Consider the following 19,269-nt stretch of genomic DNA (forward strand, 5'->3'; position numbering starts at 1 on the left):
ATATTATGATGATTGTCCTCAGGGACCTGCTGTCTCCTAAATCAACACTGGGATTGCAATCCATTGTGTTTTTCTTTTTATATCGATCCTGGCTGTTGCACTTCATCTTCATACTTGTGCAGCCAAACACTTTACCAACGGAGCTATATTCCCAGCACTCAGTTTTCTGGAAACAGTATTTGATTATCTGTCTGCTGATATGGTGGATGTGTTTTATATCCACTATTATATAGGTGCCTTGTTCGAATTTATATTCCTTCAGAACTTATTTGGAGATTCCTTCCAGAGAACTTCAGTTACTTGTAGTATATTCATGACCAAAGAACAGTTCTTCTCTATCATGGAAGGGTGTCCTTGTTGACAAGTTTATAGAGTCTAGAGGCATGTGCAAGAGTAGTGAAGGAGGAAGGGTCCACCTTAGCCACCAGTGCAGCCAGATCAATCCTGACAATGATTGGGGTGCCAGATGTTATGAACAGATTGTCTTCACAGTCAAGACTTTAATTCCTGAATGTAACTCCTAAATGTAGTTTCAGTCACTCTCTTGAAATGCTTTAATCACCTATGGGTGATTTAATCTCCCCCTCCTCCGTCTCCATTTCTTTCTCTCTCACACACACATACACATAGAGAAGGGCTATGCTGAAAACTTAAATAAGACAAACGGTGTTCTTTGAGTTTTTCTTATGATATAGAAACTAATGGCAATGATATACAGAGTAAATACAGAGTAAATGTTATATTACAGTTAAGAGTTTTGCCTGTGCAAGACTTGCACAGGTTCTAGCCAATGAGATTTCAGTACTGAGAGGGGGACGTGGACATGAGGATTCCACTTCTATCCAAGAAGTTATAGGCAATTGATAGCTGCTAGAAAAGTAAAACTAAGTTTTCGCCATTTTCCTGCTGTCACTGGTCACAGGAGTGTCACTGCTTATGTCAATCACATTCTAGGGCAGGTTCTATACCCAGGAGTAGTTAACCAACACAAAAGGATCCCAGTGCATTTCTGTCTTGTATTTTGTTTCTTTGTTAGGTAGAAGCATAAAGTTGGATGGGTAAGGAGATAGGAAGGATCAATTAGCAGTTGGGGGAAAGGAAAACAAGATAAAAATATATTGTATGAACAATTGTTTCAGTTAAGACTTGTGATTGTGATTAGATAATAGAAAATTATTTTCATATTTCTCATTTTTCCTTTAGAATATTTTTATTTATTTGACAACTTCATACACGTACACAGTTTATGGTGATCATATCTAACCTATATTCCCCCTTTTTTCTCCCATTAGACATTTCCTTCCCACCTTTACTTTCTTGTCTGTAAATAATTCACTGAGTTCAGTTAGTACTGCCTGCACTTCTGTAAGTATAGCCCACCAAAGTAGGAGCCTGCATAGGAACAATCCGCAAAAAACAAACAAACAAACAAAAAGCCCTTGAAGCTCCTACTCCAAGCAGCTGTCAGTTACCAATAGCTCTTCAGCATTGGGCATATCCTCAAAGCACTTGTACCATTCATGATTGAATGTTGATCTACTTGATCATGTGCTGGCCTTCTGCAGGTAATCACAACTGCTGTTAGTTCATGAGTGCTGTGGTCTTTTCATGTCCAGAAGATAGCATTTTATCGAATTCCTCCCCATTTTCAAGTTCTTATATTCCAATCACTCTTAGGTGATGTTTCCTGAGCTGCTTTCAGCAAGGCTGGGGAGGTGATATAAATAACTTATTTAGGGACGAGCCCTTAATAGTAATTATTCCTTGCACATTAGACAGTTATAAATCTTTATAGTGGCTGCTGTTGACTGCAGAAAAAAAAGGTTGAGAGTAGGATTTATGTATGACTATACACATAAAATGCTTAGAAGGCAGTTTGATAACATGTTCATTAGCAAAACAAGAACAGTGGATTCCCCTTAGGGACTGTGACTTTCCTTAGCCATGGGCTTCTGACTAGATTTGAAGAGGTATGAGTTCCTTCCTGTGGAGCAGATCTCAAAACCAATCAGAAAGCAATTACTTATCCAGGAATACTTGTGCTGGTATCATACCAGTAAGTAGCCACACCTTGTATAGTAGCTTGCTATTGTAGCATATGGATTCTATTGGATAAAACTATTGATAACTTTTGTTCCACAGTGACCCCACACAGTACTTTCTGGCACTATGAAAGCTACTCAGTAGAGAGGATATTTCCAGAAAAGCCCCACTTGATTTCTGGATGTCCTGCAACCATAGTGTGTGGTGTTTTTAGCAAGAGGATTTTATTATCTAGTCTTAGAGGGTAATTAAGAGCAATGGTAATAGCTGTGTTGTTTGGGGAGCCTCTAGTATATTTTGTGTTGAAAACTTAAGGAGAGGGGGAGGTTCTCCCATATCTGGCAATGAGTTTTTTTCATTTATTAACCCATGCTCCGAGGATGCAGTGTCTACTCATGTAGGGGCATTTGTTCTTAAATTCCTGATTTAAAAAAATTACATATTTTGTAACTAGTTTATAAAGCAGCGAGTTCTGTAACTTTCCTATCTCCTCAGTTTTAGTTACTATCCTTTCTTTCTCCTCAAAGTTTAACTCCTATTTTCTAACACCTACTTCCCTATCATATATGTTTTACAGTCTTCTATCTGTTTCATGCGTCCTTTCTAGCCTCCTGACCTCAGTGGATGCATACTCCATATTAAAAACATAGTTCTAAAAAATTAAGATGCACATATGAGAGAAAATGTGGTATTTGTCTTTTACTTAGTAATTTTCCAGTCCTATACATTTTCCCTCAACTTTCCTAATTTCATTTTTCTTTGCAGCTGGTAAAATTCCTTATGTATACTGTATTTTCACCATCCTTTCATTAGTTGATAGACATATAGACCGATCCCATTTCTAGCTATTGTGAATGGAGCAGGAATAAACACAGATGTGCAAGTATCTTTGACATCTTGTGGACACCTCGTATATGCACAGGACTGGTATAACTGCTTTTAGATTTTCGAGACTCTCTTCACTAGTTTGCATAGCAGCTGTGCCCATTTGTATTCCTACCAACAGTGGATAAGTATTCCCCCTTCCACACAACCTCATCAGCATCTGTGCTCATTTGTTTTAGCTTTGTGTATTTTTCCAAATAAAAATTTAGGAATTTTATTTTACTTTATGTGTGTGGGTGTTTTCCCTGAATGCATGTCCATGCATCCCATGTGTACCTGGTATCCACACAGGCCAGAAGAAGATATCAGATTCCCTGGAAGTTTAAAGTTGTGAGCTGTCATGTGGATGCTGGAAATCAAACCCGGGTCTTCTGGAAGAGCTGCCAGTGCTCCTCGCTACTAAAACATCTCCGTAGTCCACTTGTTTTCTTGATGATATTCATTCTTGCTTGGGTGAGATGAGGTCTGGAAGAACTTTTAGTTTCCATTTTCCTGACTGATGATGATATAGTAGCTGGTAGAGGAATTCTCCATTCTATAAGATCTTTATTCAATCAATTGATGGTGCTTTTTCACTATACAGAAACTTTTTAATTTCATGAAATCCCATTTGCTGAGTACTGTTTTTATTTCCTGAGAAATTCAGGTCTTCTTCAGTATGTCCTTTCCTGTGCTAGGGCATTAACCTGTACTCAGTTTTCCTCTAGAAGTTTTACCACTTCCTCCATCTTGTCCTCAAGGCTACCTTCTCCGTCCTCTCCTTGACCCATTTTGTTGGTGAGAGTTTCCAAGGAGCTCTTTATTTGATTTATTGTGTTTTTCAATTCCAGCACTTCACATTGTTTTTCTCTTCAGTATTTCTATCACTTTCTTTAGCCCATCTTTTATTTTGTTTTGGTGTTTGTGTCCTTGAGCATAATTTCAAATCACTGCTTTGAGTTTTCTGAAATTTCTTCTAATTCACTGTCACTAGATGTCATTACAATAGGATTAGTAATTTTTGGAGATGTTATGTTTTGTGTGTGTGTGTGTGTGTGTGTGTGTGTGTGTATTTCATGTTACTGCACTGGGATTAATGTATCTGACCTTATTTCATTTGTTGTATGTGGATTGGTTATCTTCTTTCAGTTGAAGCATTCACAGTGTTCAAGTGGCACTAGAATATTGGAGCATTCAGGTGCTGAGTTCAGAAAACAGTTGATGGAGGTGCTTAGGGTGTTGTCAGCCCTATATTATTTCAAGTAGACTACAGACTGAGAAAACCCAAAACTGCTTGAATTTTTATTAGATATAGTCTTTATTTACATTTCAAATGTTGTCCCCTTTCCTAGTCCCCTCCTGAAAATCCCTTAAGCCATCTACCCTCCCCCTGTTACCCAATCAACCCTCCCCTGCTTCCCTGTCCTCTATACTACAGCATTGAGCTTTTCTAGGACCAAGGGTCTCTCCTCCCTGTGGTGTCTAACAAGGCCATCCTCTGCTGCCTATGTGTCTGGAGTCATGGGTAACTCCATGTGTACTCTTTGGTTGATGGTTTTGTCCCTACAAATACAGAGGGAGACCCTCTCAGCCAGCCATTGAACTGAACACACGGTCCCCAATGGAGGAGCTAGATAAAGGACCCAAGGAGATGAAGGGGTTCGCAGCCCCATAGGAGGAACAACAATATGAGCCACTCAGTGCTCCCAGAACTGCTTGATTTTTAACACTGTGCCAATGCTGCACTAGCCTATTGACTACAGCACCTCCTTGCCTCCAATATCTGAGGATAAGCCAAGTATAGTATGAAGTACAGTGGAGTTTTAGTTTGTAAGTCCAGGACTGGGAGATGAGTAAGGTGGTGGTGTTAAGAATAAGTAGTGTGTCAACTCTGAAAAAAAAAAACAGAAAAGAAATCTGGGCCAGTGAAGTGCACTGGAGAGTAAAACTGTGATACTGTTAGGGCCTGCAGATGTATACATTGTAAAAATCATTAAGAGGTAAAAAATAGGAAGTGATAAGGATGATGGAGGAGAAGACATAAATAATAGGGAAAGTATATGAGATATGGGTGAAAGGCTGTTAAAAATGTCAAAAGAATGTTTTCTTTGAGAGTAGGTGAAGAAATGTACACAGCAATCTTAAAACCTCACTGAGCAATATGCACACAAAGGCAAAACGATCATGATTGGCATGAGAAATGTCTTAAATAATAGAGACTAAACAATAGAAAATAAGAAATAGAGAAGACTACTTCTGGTGTGAATTGCTGGCATGGATGTGGTGAGTTCAAAGTTGAAGTTCTCCACTCCTTCCACTCTTACAGGCTCTGCTTTGTGCTGGGTGGCGGAAAGGCAAATGTTCACCTTTGCAGCCTGTAGTTTATGTTTTTCTATCTTGTGAAGAATTGAAACTTTAAGTCTTTCCTCTCGTTCCTTTGCATCTCTGCATAACACTGTTTCTTTTGGTTCTTCATGCGCTTTGCATATGTTGAACAGCACATCCCATTTGTAGTTTCCGCTGTTTCTTGGGGGAATACTGTTATGCTGTTATGCCCATGGAAGAGGTCCTACAGTTGATTTCTAATTTGGCTCTCCTACCCGCGTTCCTACAGGGAGCTCCCTTGCTTCATCTCATTTAAACACTTTATCACACAGTATAAGGCTTGTTATGTTTAATCTTCTGACTGTTTTCTTACACCAAGTTTCAGGGGTAGTATTCTAACCTACGGTCTTATTCCAAAGTACTTCTACTCCACATTCTATTGCAACAAATTGGGAAATGTTATTTGTGTGCATGTGAATGCTCACATGTAAATGAACATGTATTTTGCACATGTGTATTTGTGTGCAAATGTATGGGGACACCAGGAATTCTTCACTGTTCACCTCTTTTTTTTTTTTTTAAAGATAGGATCTCCTCCTCCTATACCTAGAGCTCACCAAATATGAGTGAATTGGCTGGCCAGCAAGTCCTTGGTTCCCTACTTGTTTCTATTTCCCTTGCAATGTTATTACAGGTGCATGCTTAAGTACTAAGCTTTTTGTGCAGGTCCTGGTGATCCAAACTCAAGTGCTCATAGTCACACTGCAAGCACTTTACCAAGGGAGCCATTTCTGTACTTAGGAAGGAATTATTTTTATGATCAGTGCTCTACTTTGGCTATATCCATTGGTTAAATTCATTGGGTAAACTTACATAATTGAATGTCTCTATACAATTATGGGGGCTTAACTATTAGAATTAGGGCCAATTGTAGCAGGCATAATAATAGCTTCTGAAAGATGTCTACATCTTAATCCCTGGACCTTGTGATATTATTATTGTTCATCACAGAAGAGATTTTTCAGATATTATGAAATTTAATGTTTTAGATTACCCAGATCATTATCATAAGTTCATTATAAGTGAAAGATGGAGACCAAACTGTAATTGTCAGGGAGATAGTACATGAGGGGAAAAGAAAGCTATAAGGACTTTTGATTTGAGAATGAGAAAAACTGGCTGTTAGCACAAGAATACCAGCACTGTGTAAGCTGGGAAATGAAAAAGAAGAAAAACATTTTTCTCTAAAATCCCAAAAGAACCTAGCTATGCTAATACCTGTATTTTAGTCTAGTAAGATCAAGATTGGAAATTTGTCCTTCAGAACTTTCACGATAGACTAGTGTTGTTTTTATACTTTGTTACATAAACAATAGAAAGCCAATACTTCAATGTTTAGATTGGCATGTTTCCCCTGCCATAGTTTTGGGAATTAAAATCAGGTTTTAGAATCTTACCAGTAATGGAGAGGCACTATGGGATTCCTCTAGGAAACAATTCAGCAGATTTCCAACAATTTATTCATTTTCTAGTTGCCCACACAGGCCTGTGGACAAAACTCTGGAATATCTAATCGGGGATCACATTATTGTGACTTTTTATGAGGAAAACACATCACTTTAGAAACAGCAATATTTTACTGATTGTCAATGTAACCTAACTTTTCTAACTTAATAATACATTTATAGTGACAAGTTTTGCAAAAGGAATAAAACACTGGCTTGTCTTTTTAAAGTTTGAATTATTATTATTTTTATTTTTTTGTATTTTTGCCAGTTTAATATATGTCAGTTTTGTATTTCATAATTTCCAAAACCCCTTCTTCCTTCTCTCAAATTTATGACTTCTTCTGTAATTATTAGTATTAGATACACACAGGAACAATGGGCACCCCTCCACAATTCTCTCTCTCTCTCTCTCTCTTTCTCTCTCTCTCTCTCTTTCTCTCTGTCTCTCTCTGTCTCTCTCTGTCTCTCTCTCTCTCTCTCACACACACACACAATTTCTCTCTCACACACACAGAGAGAGAGAGAGAGGAGAGAGAGAGAGAGAGAGAGAGAGAGAGAGAGAGAGAGAAAGAGAGAGAGAACCTACTGAACCCATTTAGTGTTGAACTTATGCATAGGACCCAACACATGGATATCTTAAAGTCTAATGCCATTTTTTCACTTGAGGGAGACTTTTAGAAGGTCTTTTTGTTTTTGCGTTTATGATGTTTATAAATAAATTAAGAGGATATATTTATCTTATTGAAAACAATTGTCATTCTATATATAACTGCCTTATTAGTTCATCTTAAAACTTTATGAGAAAGATAAGTAATGGGGAATTTAGATGATGTTAAGGGAGTTGATCTATTACTAATGGCAGATATTAAGTGACTAATCTTGGATGTTTTTGGAGACAGTTAGCTCAGGCTGGTTGTAAACTATGAGACTCACTGCCTTCTCCAAGTGCTGTCATTGCATATGAAAAATCACTATGCTTAGTCCCATACATAGCATTCTTAAAACTATTTTAGCAGATTGAGGGCTAGAATTTGGGATGGTTAAATGAATATTTTGATCTCATATTATTTGCTATAATTAGAAAATTCTTTATGGTCATCTAGATCATTCACAGTAATAATTTTTGATTGAAGATGAAATTTTATTGTCATTAGGTGGACAGTCATCTCATTGTACCTGAAACTGAGTCATACCCCTCCCTCCCTCCAACTCCTCTTCGAGATAGGATTTCTCTGTGTAGCCCTTGGCTGTCTTGGAATTCACTTTGTATATAAAGCTGGTCTCAAACTCACAGAGATCCACCTGATTCTGCCTTCTGAGTGCTGGGATTAAAGGAATTTGCCACCACTCTCTAGCATGAAATTGAGTTTTATAGAGCAGGAAGTTAGTCAAAGTCACATAGTTCACTGGTAATATCAGCTAGAGAACATATACAAACTTACTGTGTTGCTGGTGTTAAAACTTTATTACATCTTTATTACTCAGATGCAATGTCTGCAATTATTATATATATATATATATATATATATATATATATATATATATATATAATGATATTTGGGGAATGGAGTAGGGTAGAAATAAGGAATTTTCTAGTCCATCTAGATTTTTTTTAAGTTGCAATATCTGAATCCACTTGATAATTACTGTCTATCTGCTTTACATTTTGGTATGTGGCCAGATTTTTGCTTATATAATGTAACCTGGACTATTGGCAGCCACTATGGAGCTATAATTTAAAAGAATATTTTTATTACCATGAAAATGTTTTTCTTAGTTCCATGTCTGACCATATTTTCATTATTATGCGTTTTTCAAAAGAATATTTTAAGATTTTATCAATAATTTGCCTTCACATAGTGTGTGAGAGAGTTCAAGGATAGAAAATGTTCTTTTGTGAGAATCCTAGTCACATAGGAAACCAGTAACAACCTACAATGCCATATGACTGTGGGCAAGATACTCATGGCTTAGTGGATGCATCCTGTGAGTATACATCGATTCAGTCTTACTCTGTAGCTTGCTTTAATGATGCCTGCTAGAAATAGCCAGATCCTAATTTATGGAACATGTCTGTGTGTCATATATGGAAAAGAAAATGTTGAAGGTTTTATTGAGGATTTTAAGATAGGATATATTTCCTGGGTTGACTATGTGAGCCATAAATGTAATCAGAAGTATTCTTATAAGAGGGCAGAGAGAAATTTATTGACAGAGGGAAAGTAGATGATATTCCTCTGGAGATTCGAGGATGAAGGGATGTAACAATGGGGTCCCAAGGTAAGGAGTATAGCTGGTCCCTAGAAATTAGTGAAGATAAAGAAAATGTAATGTTTAGAAGTAAACAGCTGTGCCACCGCTTTGAGTTCAGCTCTGTCAGTCTAATTCCAAACTGACATTGAGGGCTATAAGTGGATACAATCTTCATTGGTTTAAGTCACAGGGCAGGGGCTAGTGTCGATAGGCCAGAGCCGACTACTTTAGTCATCTTAAGTGGTCTGGATATAACTGGAGCCCTCTTTTAACAATAATGTAAACAACTAATAATCATTTTTTAAAGATTTATTTATTATTATATCTAAGCACACTGTTGCTGTCTTTAAACACACCAGAAGAGGGCATCAGATCTATGGATGGCTGTGAGCCACCATTAGCAAATGTAGTTGCTGGGATTTGAACTCAGGACCTTTGGAAGAGCAGTCGGTGCTCTTAACTGCTGAGCCATCTCTCCAGCCCCACTAATAATCATTTTACAAAAGAATTCTGGGACTGGAGAGGCACTGAAGAGTGCTTGCTGCCTTTGCAGAGGACCAGAGTTTGATTCCTAGTACCTTGTAACTCCAGCTTGTTACTCCAGGGCCAGGGGTCTGTTGTCTGCCTCTGGATTCCACAGTTACTGGTATACACACACATGAATAATGAAACATCTTAAAAATAGCTATGTGATTTGATTTCATATCTACTACCTAGAACCTACTACCTAGAATCTCTGGGGAGTAGAAAAGTTGTCATGGATTATATGATGTGTGGTTGCTAGTAATTGGGGAAATTTTCGTTATACCATGGTGGAAAGGACTGTGGACAGGGAGGAGGAAGTTCAGTGGTTGAGTTTCAGTTCCATGATTCATAGTTTCCTTAGTTTCTACTAAACCTCATGACTTTAACTTGAAAAGGAGAATACTAGCACTTCCATGCTTATTCCATGAAAATGTTGTCATAAACAAGTGTGTTTTAAGTAATTTTTTTTTGTGTGTGGCTCAAAACAATTTTATCTTTTTTTTAAAAATTATTATTATATGTAAGTACACTGTAGATGTCTTCAGACACACTAGAAGAGGTTGTCCGATCTCATTACGGATGGTTGTGAGCCACCACATCGTTGCTGGGAATTGAACTCAGAACCTCTGGAAGAGCAGTCAGTGCTCTTAACTGCTGAGCCATCTCTCCAGCCCAACAATTTTATCTTTTTAAAAAAAGGTAAAGAAATAAAAAGAACCATCTCTGGAACAGGGAAGGCTCTCTGTGAACCCGCCCCTGCCAATAGTTCTCCCTGGCTCCAGAGCCTTCTGTAGAGGCCTCAGCTGCACACTGGCCCTCCTACTGTTTCTGGTATAGCAGCCAGCTAGCATCCTTCCCCACCTCTTGAGTAAGCCTGCTCCCTAGAGTAATCAGGTGCATCTTAACTTCTGCTCCAGAGAAAGGAAAAACCAGTGGAAGTACTAGGCCCACAGACCCTCTCCCAGGCACTCTAAGCAAGTACTCAACAAGCCCAAATTTAGTCTGTCCAGTGTCCACCAAAGAGACAGTACATGGAAAGTGCTGAAGGATCACCAGGCTTGGGAAGTGTGTGGTGGGAGCAGACAGGCAAGGCTGTGTATGCATGTCCACACTGTGTTTCACACCACTCACTACAGACTGCCATACCACAGGGCCTCAGTTCAAAAACACTCTTGCCAAACTCCCCCAGTCTCATGCCAGAATTAGGCCGTGAAGGAGAGGGACTTGGGATTAGCCTGTTGCTGTTGGGCTATCTGCAGTTCTCGGCCCAAAGCCCCTGAGTCCCCAGAGTTAGTTGGTTGTCCTTCTTGATGAAAACCTCAAGTCCATGGTGCCGTGTAACTGAACTTGTGGTAGCAGGCTCTTGGTTTTTTTTTTTTTTTTTTTTTTTTTTTTGATATATTTTTTATTTACATTTCAAATAATTTCCCCTTTTCTGGGTCCCCACTCCCTGCAAGTCCCATAAGCCCTCTTCCCTCCCCCTGTTCCTCCATCTACCCCTTCCCACTTCCCTGATCTGAAATTCCCCTATACTCTTGCACTGAGTCTTTACAGAACCAGGAGCCACTCCTCCATTCTTTTTGGACATCATTTGATGTGTGGATTATGTCTTGGGTATTCAAAGTTTCAGGCTAATATCTACTTATCAGTTAGTGCATATCATGACTGATCTTTTGAGACTGGGTTACCTCACTTAGTATGATGTTCTCCAGCTCCATCCATTTGTCTAAGAATTTCATGAATTCATTGTTTCTAATGGCTGAATAGTACTCCATTGTGTAAATATACCACATTTTTTGTATCCATTCCTCCGTTGAAGGACACCTAGGTTCTTTCCAGCTTCTGGCTACCACAAATAGGGCTGCTATGAACATAGTGGAGCATGTATCCTTATTGCATGCTGAAGAATCCTCAGGCTCTTGTTTTTAAGATCTTCCACCTGTGGCTGAAGCACACCATCGTCCAGCTGCAATTAATCTAACCCCTGCACCTCTGCAGACAACCGGTGGTTGCTCTGACACAGCTCCTTTATATAATCATATAATCACAGGCTTTGGACAGGACTCCACCTTTACTCTGGCCAGACTTGGTGCTCTCCATAGAACAGTCTGGGATGATTTTGGACAGCTGTACAATCCAGTTGTTGATCTTGTCCCAGCGGTGGCTATTGAGCCCTCCGTTTCTCATCTCAAGTTGTCCTGGGAGCCTCTGACTTTGGGGAATAAGGGTGGGTCCTGGGGGCAGTTGATCGCTGGCTCCATCCCTGTAATACTTCTTGTGATGATCATTGCAAGGAATTGACCAGTGCTGGGTGGGGTTGCCTGCCCTAGTAGTGCCTCTGAGTCTTGGCTGGTAATAACAGCTGTTGTACCCCCAGATGTGGTACCCCCTGACCCATCTCCCACTGTGGTGCTGGGGAAATAAGAATAATGTGTCTCAGCAGCTGCTCCCTCGGTGTCAACAGCATCCTCACTGGTAAAAGCTCCCTGGATCTCTGCCTGGATCATAGACTGAGTGGCAGGGTAGCCACTGATGGCTCCAGAGCCCTCTGTCTGGCCATCCAACTGCCTCTCATCACCTGGATCATCCTGTACATTACTTGGTCAGGAAAGTGGCAGTTGATTGGATGCTGGCGATAGCTCTACTAGCTGGGTCCTCTCCAGTAGCCATTGTACCTTCCTGAATTTGCACTGTCCCCTCTTCGGTTTCAGCTGATTTCTGCTGATCTCTGTGAGGGGGCTCATCTGAGGCACTGGTCGTTTTGGGGAAGACTTTGTATCTCCTGACTCAAAGGCCTGAATGCTAAACCTCAAATTTCTGTTGTACATCCGGAAGCATCCTGAGGATTAATAATATATGACACGGAAATCAGCATAGGATGTTGTGGTTTGCATGCTCAAAAGGAGAGCCAAGCAAACTGCCCTCAGTAAGCACGGACGCAAAGGCAGGAATTAAAAAAACAAAAAACAAAAAAACAAAATCAAATCAAAACAAACAAACAAACCCACAAAAAAAAATAAAAACAAAAACACAGAACAAGTTCCCAAAGAATTCAGGCACCAGGCACCAGGCAGAACCTTGCCTGAAAACAAGGTCCCTGCAGGCCCACCAACTAGTAGTAGACTCTTGGGAACCTGAGCACCTCCAGGCATGAGCCTGCATGGTGACCTTGCAAGCCCAGCCCAGCTATCACATGCCCCAGCTGCTCCAGGAAGGAGAGATGGGAGAGGAGACAGGGACTTTCCCAGGCATGCTGCTCACAGCTGGACACTACAGGCAGGTGGGACTTGTGCACTCCAGGGCAGGGAGCAGCGAGCTCAGTCTCAAGTATATTCCGCATGCTTGCTTTTGTGTTAGGTCCTTGGGATTATCAACAAGATCGATAAAGTCCTTGAACTGAGTCTACATTCCAAAGGATATCATAGACATTAAACCAGGAAACACTGAATGAAAGAATGTGGTTTCAACTTTATAGTTTCAACTTGTGATAAGTGCCACAAAGAACTAAGACACTACTTAGCTGGGGATCATAATAAGAGACCTGTTTTAAATAATGTGGTCTGGGAAAGTTATGCTGCAAAGGTAATATTTAAGCCTAGTAGGGAAAGAAGCAATAGCTGAACAGTGTGCATTAAAGTTAACCTTTTGGGTAAAGGAATCACAACTGACAGCTCTAGGAAAGGAAATGAGTTTAGCATATTTGAGAAATATGAGCACTGTGTTTTATGGCTGGAAGAACTTGAAAAAAATGGAATAAAGTTGGTGTGGAAGTCTCTGCAGAGCCTTGAAGACATAGTGGCAGATGTTAGAAGTTCTAAAACTTTCCATACGTTTAAAGTATTGTTAGTACTCCTGGCATTTCTGTTGTTTGTATAAAGTGGTGTTCTTTCCTATCTGTAATGTTTGACTCCTACTGACTTGACACAAAAGGTAAACCAGTGGATTCCTGTGTTTGTACTTTGACTCTGAGCCAGCTAGGTGACAACTGAGTTTCCTTCACTGGTATAAATTCAAAAGTATCCTGTATTTAGTCTGTTCTGTTGCCCCATGTGAATTTTGACACTGGGGGATTTCAAATTAGGTTGCTGAGGGACTTCTGCTTAAAACAATATGTTAATATGATGAAATAAGTCACTCACTAGTTGGTGTTCTGTGTTTCTTCAGGGAGAAGTTATGAAAGTCATGTTGGATTGTCTCGGAAATTTGTTGTGTATAAATACCTTCAAACATTTAATGGAAGTCTATTAACAGAATCTTTGGTAGTTCTCTTTTAGGAGAATTGTTTTCTGGTGAAGTGAATGAGATTTAACTAGAGTCATATGTGATGGATGTAAAATTGATGATCTGTTTGTAAATTTGGAGTCAACAAATACTCATAACTTCTAATTTAGTTTATCATTTAAAATAGCTGTACAACAGTGTTATTGGCCTGCTTTTAAAGGAGGAGAGGTATATTTTCTTTTAAATATACTGCTCTCTTTTAAAATGTTAGTTGCCATAGTTTTTAGAATGGAGGAACTAAAGTATCATTTTGGTAAATTCTTTTCATATGTGTAATCAATTATATCTGGACCTGGGGATCTAAACAAACTAGTAATATAGTATGGGTTATTTTCCTGTGCTAAGAAGCAGTTATATTGTCTTAATAAGTTAATTTTATGCCTAGCAGTTGTCATTTAACAAAGTTGCTTTCAGTTAGGTGATATTCAAGTTCTTGATGAATTAGTCAATTTTTTTTTCTGAAAATGTACAATTGAATTTAAAAAGCATCTAAGTTGTGTAAAATTAATGTGTTACCACTTTTCAAAGTTACTTATTAATGCTTCAGAATACGTGTGTGTGTGTGTGTGTGTGTGTGTGTGTGTGTGTTCATTCCTGGTGTCTGATAAAACCCTTGAAATTTTTTTAGGGTTAAGAGTATAGACTTGTTTTTTAATTATGACATTATTCTAATAAGGAACTGGTGGAGTTATGGCTTTATGGTTTCAGGGTGGGGCTGGACTTCAGATGATAAATGGATTCAGAAATATTTTGAGTCCCATGACTCTATATGCTTAGAGGAGGAAGTACTGTGACTCTACAGCTAGCCTCCTGTACCTAGCCATCTGGCTGATCATTTGTCTTTGTAATAGTAAATTGTTATGGTAAGTAGAACATGTTTCTCAGTTCTGTGAGTTGCTGTTGTGGATTGTTGATCCCAAATGGAGGCTGTATTAGTTACCTTCCTATTGCTATGATAAAACACTATGACCAAGGCAAATAACTTATAAAAGGAATGTCTTGTTTGGGCTTATGATTCCAGTGGGCCAAGAGTCTATTGCTATCATGGCAAGAGAACACAGCTGGAGCAGGATGCTAAGGGCTCGTATCTTGAACTGTAAGTATGATTCAGAAAGCAAATTAGGACTACTAAGAGGCTTGGAAACCTCAAAGTCCTTCCCCAGTGAGATATATCTTCCAGCAAAGTCACACTTCTTAAGCCTCCTAAGATGGTGTTATCAACTGGGGCACCAAGTATTTAAATTGCAGAGCCTATGAGGAGGGGGCATTCTCACTCATATCACCACAGAGGTTATGGAAACACTTGCATTTAAAAAATGTTTGTATGTATGTATGTTGTATATATGTATATATATATATATATATATATATTTATATATATATATACACACATACATTCCTTTAATTTGGGGTTAAAGAAGTTGGGTTTTCCTTGCAGTACTAGTGAATCACTTTAGAGAATCACACATTATACAAGGGCTGCACTACTGAGCTACACCTACCTCTTTCTTCTTGCCTGCCTGCCTGTTTTACTTCTCCCTCCCTCCCTTCTTCCCTTCCTCCCTTCCTCCTTCCCTCCTCTCAGTCCCTCCCTCCTTCCTTTCTTTTCTCCCTTCTCCCTTCTCTTCCTTCCTTCCTTCCTTCCTTCCTCCCTACCTACTTCTCTCAACCCTTCCCTCCTTCCTTTCTTTTCTCCCTTCTCCCTTCTCTTCCTTCCTTCCTTCCTTCCTTCCTTCCTTCCTTCCTTCCTTCCTTCCTCCCTACCTCCTTCTCTCAACCCTTCCCTCCTTCCTTTCTTTTCTCCCTTCTCCCTTTTCTTCCTTTCTTCCTTTCTTCCTTTCTTCCTTTCTTCCTTCCTTCCTTCCTTCCTTCCTTCCTTCCTTCCTTCCTCCCTAACTCCTTCTCTCAACCCCTCCCTCCTTCCTTTCTTTTCTCCCTTCTTCCTTCCTTCCTGCTCTCCCTCCCTCCCTCCTTCCCTTCCTTCCTCTCTCTGTCCTTCCATCTGTCTGATACTCCATTTTGTTTTGCTAAATTGTTCCTGGATCCTTGTTCTCTCTTGAAAGCTTACGCATTCTTTGACTTTGGATCCTTCTGCTTTAGCTTCAGTCATGAGCTACCAGGACCACTAAAACATTTTGCATAAAGTCCAAATGTCTTCTTCAGTTCTAGCTGGGTTGACTTTATTGCTTTCATAGGCTATACTAATCTTTTTAAAGATAAATGAAGGCAGAAAATGATTAATAGAGGTCTTCCAAAAGGTTCTAGTTATAAAAGTAGTAAATTTGAGTAAAAGGTATCAACTTGTTAGCTTCATCTGCGAATTAGACTTCAATTGGAGAATTGTTTTTATTAGATTCGCCCTTGAGTGTGTCTATGTGGCATTTTATTGATTGCTAATTGATGTAGGTGGCACGGGTGGATCTGGGATGTATAAGGAAGCTAAACATTGAATAGTATCTATCATTGTAGGTCTTCTGCTTCAGTTCCTTTCTTCCCTGCATGATGATGTACTGTAAGCTATAAACAGTAATAGATCTTTTCCTTCCCAAATTGTTTTTGATCATAATGTTTATAACAGCAACAGAAGACAAACTAGAGGAGATATGGCAGCAACCTTCTTCAGGTACTGTCAAGTAAAATTAAGTATGATTATGCATACAATATAGAGCTTAATCCTTGTGATACAGGAAATTCTAAGTATTCACATTCATCCTCATATATGTATATGACTATATGTAAAATATGGATATAATACTTTACTGTTAAAATGTAAAATCAGAGAATATGCATAGCATAGTGCGTAAAATAGTAATTGTTCAATGGTGTTACTTGATTTTGTTTTAGTTATTATTATAAGTCTGTCTGAAAATTTTGTACTGCTCCTACAATCGTTGTCCAGATATGTCATATATATATATATATATATATATATATATATATATATATATATGATTCCCTCTAGAACTCAGTAAAGAAATTATAGGTAATATACATACCTAGTCACAGAATTGGAGCAATTAAACAAGATTAAGCTTGCTGTGTAGTTTGTTGCCCACAGTAAGCACTAAACAGTCTTAGTGGTGGGTGGTGGCGATGATGTTGGAGCAAATGTGTTGCTGGTTGCCTTCTGGGAAAGAACTGTGGGCAACCTGGCAGGCTTTCTGAATAACAAGAGTTTACTACTTAATTGGCACTCTCCCTGAGCTATTGCTCTTAATGCAGCTTTCTACCAAGTACCCTGCCCTCCCTCCTCAGGCTGCCTCTTGTCTCTTGTTTTTACTTTCTTGCCAAAGGAAGCCTTTTCTCCATGAAAGCACCTGTGCTGTGGATCAGCTTACATTTTGGAGGTCCAGCTGGACATCCTACTTAACACTTATTGTATTGTGAAATAGGACCGGGCCTTTCATTCTGTTTTAGGCATTTGAGGTCAAATCCTCAATAGATTTATGAGCCAGGATAGAATCCTTCTCTTGTCTGACTCACCTCTCTCACCTCATTCCTATAGTGGCTCTGCCACACTAGGGTTTTAAGATTTTGTAACTTTGTCCTGTATTTATTTTGACTTTAAAATTTTAATTTTACTGTCTCTACTGTGATTTCAGTATTGGATTATTTCCCAAATTCGTGTTGAAATTTGTCATTTGTGATAGTACTAAGAAGGAGACTTTCAGGAGCTCACGAGCTCCCCACTTCTCCGCATGGGTAGATGCTATGAGGACAGTGAGTGGTACATAAAAGAATGTGTTCAGCCCTCTTTTGTGTGTCTTCTTCTTTCTCCTCTTACGTTCTCTGATTCCCTCCTCCCTCTCTCTTCTCGTCCATAAAGATTCTTTTTGCAAAAGCAACAAAAGACCTTTACCAGCCTCCAGAATATAGAGAAATAAATGTTTTTCATATACTGTCTGTTCTGTGATATTCTGTTATAGCAACACAAACTAAACCAAAGCACTTGCTTTAAGATATTTTTATCTGATTACTGAATTTGATGCCTTCTTAAATGTTGTGTACAAGGTGACTGTCTCAGGACTCTCACTAGAGAGCATTGTCCAACCATACAGTTGTATATTGGGATTCAGTTTTTCTGAATTTAGAAAGTCTCCTATAGTTATTGAATTTTTATGACCCCTTAATTGAAAGAATAAATACTAACATAAAGCTGCCATTAACTTTGTAAATACTTCTAAGTAAATTTGTAGTTTAGTTAATCTCTCTCTCTCATACACACACACACACACACACACACACACACACACACGTGAAATAATATGCTTTGTGTGTATATAGCTTCACAACCCCCCTTATAATAACTTGTTCCTATATCCCCACTGTCTCCCCCACTCCTGTTCCTGACCATTATCTATAAATCAATTCTCATGGCATAGCCTCCAGAGTTGTTGGGGTTATAGATTAGAAACCACGGCTATAATAACCACAAGGTACACTTTCTTTGAAATGTCATAATGGTATCTAATGTATTATGTACTTTATTAAAATGAGAACAAAAATAGTAAAGGGACAGGCTAAAAATAATACAAGTAACATACAAACAGAACAGGTTGCATTTATGTATTTAGGAACACACACACACACACACACACACACACACACACAGTAACAAAAAGTAAACAAAATTATAAAAAAGAAAGAGGCCATGAATTTGAAAGGGAACAATTAGCGGAGCACATAGGAGGGTTTGGGGGGAGGAAGGGGAAGAGGAGGAGGATATAATTATAGTATTAGAAAACCCATTGTTAAAAATAATCCAGAATAGGAAAATAAGTATATCTAAATATGGTCTAAGGATGATGGGACATTGGCAGAACATTGAAGCCCAGGTAGGAGAAAGGTGTAATGAGATAGGAAGACTTCCACTTACTGAGTTCCTTTCAAGTTCTACGCATGAAGCCAGACACTTTCCAATTTCTCCCTCATTTACTCCTTGAATCTGTATGGATTTTATACAAACGAGAACCAACTCTCAAGAGCATTTAGGTTGCCCCGGGTCCTACAGACAGTAATACAAAGCCAGGGTTTGGCATTGTTGAAGTTAGAGCACTTGACTGGAGTTAGCTACAGTTAATGCTGGTAAATAAAGTATTACTTTGAACTGATAAGCCTGGAATGTGCAGAAATGAGAAGTTGTTTGCTTTTGTATTTCCCCACTTGGCAGGCACATCTTCTTGCCTCAATGTTTTTTAATATCCTGTTGAGACATCTGTTTTTCTTCTTCCATCACTTGATGAATTGTTTTATCTTCCATCCACTTGACTGTTAATGTTTAACTGCTCCTTGGGCTCCTTTTAAAAGCAGTCCTGAGAGTTGAATACCAGCCTTCAGGCTTGCTGGACAAGTAAGTGATCTTCTGCTGAGCGCCAGCCACCTCCCCCATGTCTTTTGAGACACAATTTCACTATGTAGTCTGACCAGTTTTTTATTAAACTCCCAATAGTCCTACCTCAGCTTTCTATGT

General features: G+C 39.0%; 1 protein-coding gene and 1 pseudogene across 1 annotated transcript in view; one reads left to right on the top strand and one right to left on the bottom strand.

Annotated features, from left to right (window-relative positions):
* The window catches only part of Sh3bgrl (SH3 domain binding glutamate rich protein like), a 76,557-nt gene that overhangs the window by 19,154 nt on the left and 38,134 nt on the right, over nt 1-19,269 (top strand). The gene's annotated exons all lie outside the window — the stretch shown is intronic.
* Nucleotides 10,447-12,278, bottom strand: LOC127674795 (upstream stimulatory factor 1-like; annotated as a pseudogene).

The sequence above is a fragment of the Apodemus sylvaticus genome, chromosome X (genome assembly GCF_947179515.1).
Source record: "Apodemus sylvaticus chromosome X, mApoSyl1.1, whole genome shotgun sequence".
NCBI lineage: Eukaryota > Metazoa > Chordata > Mammalia > Rodentia > Muridae > Apodemus > Apodemus sylvaticus.